The sequence below is a fragment of the Pelodiscus sinensis genome, chromosome 2 (genome assembly GCF_049634645.1).
Source record: "Pelodiscus sinensis isolate JC-2024 chromosome 2, ASM4963464v1, whole genome shotgun sequence".
NCBI lineage: Eukaryota > Metazoa > Chordata > Testudines > Trionychidae > Pelodiscus > Pelodiscus sinensis.
Window position 1 is genome coordinate 53,530,894 of NC_134712.1, and position 6,000 is coordinate 53,536,893.

A 6,000-nucleotide genomic window follows, 5' to 3' on the forward strand; every position below is an offset into this window, starting at 1 on the left:
CCATGTAGCATAGACCAGGCCAAAAAGTGGTTCCATCAATAATCAAAGTTTACAGATAGCCAAAAAAGAAAAGTTCTGCTTGATAATTGAAAGAGTTCAATTTAAGAATATTTACTTTGTATATTTTGACATGTAACAGACAGTGTGTTTTAACAATTAAGAAGTTTTAGCTTTAAATATTAACATATGCTGTCATTAAATCATGAACCTCCATACTTTCCCACAACTGTGAAACTGATGTATAATAAAAACATACTTCAACATTGATTTTTTCTTAGAAATTATAAAAGAATAAAAACTAAAAAGTCTGCTCTCTACCCATAATGCATACCCCAGTCCCTACCAAACATACTAACACACAACCTTACCTCTAACCCAAGAGAAATTACTATATCTAGCAAAAGATTGTTTTACTTGTGAAGTCTACAATACCTTATTACTACACAAGCATTCCCAGGTAGAAAGTTGAATTTGGATATTTCAGTGATGTAGAGGAACTAGTTCATTGAACAAGTCATTGGAATTTACATAGATCTTGCTAAGACACCTGAAATATCTGATATTTCTATCAATTTTTTCATCATTTTCTCATTTCTGTGCTTGCTGGATTTAGTTACTACAATGGCTCTTCAGGATATAATTCATATTTTGCGCATTACACAAAGACTCAGACTAGAACGCAGTTTTAAAAAAAACATATTTAGTAAAGTGTAATATTATATGTTTGCAGATTTAGTTACACAGAACAGAATGCGACAGGATCTGAACAAGGTAAACTTCCTTAGCCAAGGTACTACAATAGTTATTTTAAGAAATACAGGATGTCTGGAGGAGGGCAGCCTTAAATGTCACAAAAAATCTTCTGTTTGCTCTTACCAGTAAAGCAGAAATTAAGTTGATTTAGTTGCAGTTGGTCCTGCTTTAAGCAGGGGGTTGCACTAAATGACCTTTGGGGTATCTTCTGACCCTAACCTTCTATGATTTTAAGTTGGCTACATTAAAAAAAAAACAAAAAAAAAAACACACACACACACACACACACATGCTTTTTAAAACCTGAAGCTAATGTAAATGTCTCCATTTCCAACAAGACAGTCAATAGCAGCATATGGGCTACGTCTAGACTGGCATGAATTTCCGAAAATGCTTTTAACAGAAAAATTTTCTGTTAAAAGCATTTTCGGAAAAGCACGTCTAGGTTGGCAGGATGCTTTTTCACAAAAGCACTTTTTGCGGAAAAGCGTCCGTGGCCAATCTAGCTGCGGTTTTCCGCAAAAAAGCCCCGATCGCCATTTTCGCGATCGAGGTTTTTTTGCAGAAAACACTACTATGCTATTTACACTGGCCCTTTTGGGCAAAAGTCTTTCGGAAAAAGACTTTTGCCCAAATGTGAGCAGCATAGTATTTCCGGAAAAGCACTGACGATCTTACATGAGATCGTCAGTGCTTTTCCGGAAATTCAAGCAGCCAGTGTAGACAGCTGGCAAGTTTTTCCGCAAAATCGAATGATTTTGCAGAAAAACTTGCCAGTCTAGACACAGCCATGGAGTTTAGAAGGTCTCTGTACCACTGTTCTCTATTGGATCTAATCAGATCTGTTTATAACTATGGCCGTGTCCAGACTCAGGGGTTTTTTCGGGAAAAGTAGCCTTTTCCCGAAAAAACTTCCCCTGCGTCCAGACTCAAGCCGCGTTCTTTCGAAATTATTTCGAAAGAATGCGGCTTTTCTTTCGATGGCAGTAAACCTCATTTCACGAGGAAGAACGCCTTCCTTCGAAAGTTCCTCTTTCGAAGGAAGGCGTTCTTCAATGTAAAGAGGCCGTCTTCGAAAGAGAGCATCCAGACTCGCTGGGTGCTCTCTTTCGAAAAAGCGGATTTTTCTTTCGAAAGATCCGCCTGCAGTCTAGACGCGATCTTTCGAAAGATGCTCTTTCGAAAGATGCTTTCGAAAGAGCATCTTTCGAAAGAAGCCTGCAGTCTAGACATAGCCTATGTGTTCTAGCCCCTATACGCCTAGCAGGTCATAGAGATTCTCACGTTATGTAAATGGATGCAGCTCCACTGATTTCTCTGGAGATTTGTCCAGTCTGGCTTCTTTTCTAATACTGGGGCTTTTGGCACAGAAGAAGCAGTCCTATGCAAATTCTTCCCACGAAGTTCCGAGCTACCATAGTTTACATTACAACCTCTGTCTCAAGTATTTCTATATCCACCTAGATGGTATCTAAGTGCCAATGACCCCTGGGAAAGTTCCAGGTGGCTCTTCTTTTCGTAGGTCAGGGTGTTGGAGTGACTCACCAGCCAACATGCCGCCCCCTGAAGTCTAGGCATGGCATAGTGTGCTCTACTGCTCTGGCACCCCTGCCAGCAATGACTAGCCCAGCCCACGTTTCTTTTCATGACAGTCCACATAGCATTTACTCCCTTCCTTTTTAGAGTAACAGAGTCCCATGACCTTACATTATGTCTTCAGCCTAACTCAAGGCTTATTAAAAGGCTTTCACACAAACTTCCTCAAGTGTGGGTAGAGGAAACCAGATCCTTCCTTCTCTGGATTCCAGTCCATGGACCCTCTAACAAATAAAGAAGAGCTGCTCCCCTCAGATTTCCGACCTTGGCCTGTCTCTAGTCCCTTTTCCCCAGTCTCTGCAGAGGCTCTTTCCTCCACAGACACTTTACCCCCTTCTGGGCTCAGTAGAGTTCTTGCATGCTCCTGTAAAAAAAGAGACATCCAAGAGTTTTCTCTCTGGCTGTCTGGCTCCTTTTCTGCTGTTTCCAAGACTGATTATGACCAACTGACTGTCCATACATTTCTCATTCCCAAAACCCCAATCTTCAGGCTGCCCCTTTGTCATGACTCACTGCAAAAGCCCACCCCACTCCTGCCCTTTCCAAGAGCTCCTTTCTTGGGAAACTTATTCCAAGACTATTCTCCTCAGGGCTTCTTTCCTCCCTGCTAATCACTGAATTGCTTCCTTTATTAGTCATTCCCATTCTTCTCACTGAAAATTCATTCTTAATTCAACCAACCAGTTGGGCTTGGCCATCCTCCAGGTGCACTAGCTGCTCACTGGCTTTAGTAAACTCCATTTTTTGCCACGTGTGGCATACATTTTTAACACAGGGAGATCGGATTTGTACATTACTGACTCTTTAGGATTTTACAACATTATTTTGTGCAGCATGCCTCGGTCACCATTCATTTCAGCTCTCTTGAATAACCCTGCACTATATTTCTCCAACCCAGTCTGTCCCAAATATTGCTGCTGGCATCACCTTTCGCAAATCCCTTCTCTGGTTCCCCTTTCCTTCTGCATCTGTGTCAAGACCATAGGCTCTAGATACAAAAACATCCTTACCTTAACCTATGATCTTATTTCTTCCTACAGCCCTCTCACATTGTATACCTCCACAGGGAGTAATTGTGAGAGGCGATCTCCCCAGTCTCTAGTTAACCGTGTATGTTGAATAGTAATAGAGAGGTAGCCATGTTAGTCTGATCTTGCTAAAACAAGATTTTTTCATTGTATTCCTTTGGTATATTTGATCAGGCCAATTCTCTTCCAGAATATGATCTGAGGAAGGGTCTGGCCCATGAAAGCTCATCACCTATTAAACCATCTTGTTAGTCTTTAAAGTGCTGCATAATTTTTCTTTTTGTTCTAGTTAACCCTGACTTTGCACCTCTTTCTACACTGCTCCTTTTGTAGGTAACCTCTCACTTCCACATGACAAGCTTTACCTTTTCCAGTTCTGTCATAGTGAAAAAAATCAGCTCATTGCTAGGCACCCCCTCATTGTGACACATGGCGTATCAGCTCTTGGGCACCACCACCAATTATCCTTCTGACACCAAAGCATCCTCTCTTCCATGGACTTATCTCTCTGGAGGGTTACCTTCTGGAATCCATCCGCTTCAGGGTCACGGCTGTCTATACTAAAAGTCTCAAAAATGCCTTCCCCCTCTGCGGGGCTCTTCCTCACTCTATCACTACCTTGCTCGGCACAATAATCCTTGTGATAGGCTGTATACCTCTTTCCTTGGGGCCAGTAGGGGAATCCCATTCCACCCTTTACTATGGATTCTGGTCCAGGGCCCTGCATTGAATAGTTAAATCTGCTATTTTACTTGTACTTCAGTATTCCTACACCACTTCCTACCCAGCTTCTTACATTGTTCTCTGGCGCTCTTTCAGTCTCTGTTGTTTCCAGCAGGGTCTCCAAAGCCTCCCCGCCTGGCGAGCTTTTCCTTATTCTCTGAGCTTTCTGCCTGGTGCACACATGCACATGCTCTTCTCCCAGCTGGCTCTTCCTCCTTTACTGCAGTTGCCTTCTGCTTTTCAGGGGGAATTTCCCAATTCCCCTCAGGTGGTGCTTGTTCTGTAATCAGGCTGACTCAGCTCTGGCTCTCCAGCCAGTGGAGCAAGCCACCCTGTAATACATATTAAAACTCACTTCATATGCAAAGATTGCCAATACTGATCTCACCACTGAAATTGCCCCTGCCCCTTATTACATTTGAATTACTGTCTCAGGTACCATGGTAATCTGAGTGATTCTGTAGGGAGCTCTTACAAGAAAAAGATTTTCTCTTTCTGGATATTCATTTACAATGGTGCTGTTTTCATTTAGTTGTAGCAGTATTACCCTAATGCCTGCTAGTCCCAGTTACAGAACAGGATCATTTTGCTAGATTCTGTACAGACAGAAAAGAAGAGCTTGCCCCTACCTCAGAGTTTACAATTGAGGTGTAAGACAAAAGACAACAGATGGACAGACATAGGGGAGAAGTATAAGGTGCTCTAAATTATCTATATGTAGAAAATCTTAGTTTCTTAGTGATGAAAGCATTTTAAAGTATAATCGTCTTATTCATTTTCATGTTTCAGTCAACTCAAACAACAGTGAAATTGGGTTATTTCAGGTTTTTCTGTCTTCCTCACGTGGCAGCATGATGCTGCAATATTGATCTTATATAACCTACAAGAAACTGTTTAGTCAGCATTTAAGAGAAAGTCATGGAAGCATTTTGTCTCACTTTAGGTTTTGTAATGTCTAATGTCAGCCCTAAGTAAACCTAGCACAATTTCCCACATGTATTTAACAATGTTTTAAATATTTGCTTTCTTATTGCACAATGTGAAAACAGAGGAGGCTAAGTCTACACGGCACTGCTCTTCCGGAAAAAGCTACGCAAATTGTGAACCACAATATGCGTAGCCTTTTCCACTTCTTTTTTCAGAAGAGGCTTTTCTGAACTCAGTGTAGACATAGCCAGAGTAAATTAGCTCTGTTTCTTTTTTTCTTCTCAAAACTCCACACAACTGTGGATCTGTAAAACAAATAAAAGATCATGTTGGAAAGAAGCCAACTTTTATGTTCTTTATTTTCTGATATACTTAAGCTACAGTCAGGGAGTGCCAGCTACTGTAAATTAGACTGTTACCCTAAGATTTCTCACTTTGCTGCTGTTTCCTGTAGAAAACAGTGGCTGTAAAATAAACATTGTTATTTCCCAGACTTCATCCCAAAGAGTCACAGGTTACTAGCTTCAAGGCCTTTCTGTCATTTCATGCTCAAACACTCTACAAACATCCTTGAACTGCAGGTGTTCCTGCCAAATTACACCAAACCACACACACAGAGCAAATAATGGCTTAAATATGTCACTATAAATCTTCTCTTTCTCTTTGTCTGTTAAATGGAGTGTTTATCTCACTAGTCCCATTAAAACAGTTTATTCTAATATATCCATAATGAACAATTTCTCATTACCACTATTGAACTGGAGATTAAATTGTATCTCTAAAGACAGTTCTAAGACACTAATTTGCATACTGCTTATCTGCTACTGTGTTGCAATATGATACAATGAACTGTCACAAACTGATGAATCTGATGAAATATCTATCCATTCTGGATCTAGTGGTATTTAAATGTAACTAGACAGAGGTTTAGTCATAATGATTCATCATTCCAATTAAACCACAGAGGTAGGTT

General features: G+C 40.7%; 1 long non-coding RNA gene across 2 annotated transcripts in view; it reads right to left on the bottom strand.

The window, feature by feature from the left end:
• LOC102445180 (uncharacterized) overlaps window positions 1-4,833 on the bottom strand; it is an 80,454-nt gene extending 75,621 nt beyond the window's left edge. The window contains exon 1 of one of the 2 annotated variants that reach the window (XR_012901387.1): window positions 4,174-4,813. This is a non-coding gene — a long non-coding RNA (uncharacterized LOC102445180). Of the gene's footprint in view, window positions 1-4,173 lie in introns of both variants that reach the window. The other variant, XR_012901388.1, reaches the window with a different exon arrangement.
• Window positions 4,834-6,000: the final 1,167 nt, after the last annotated feature.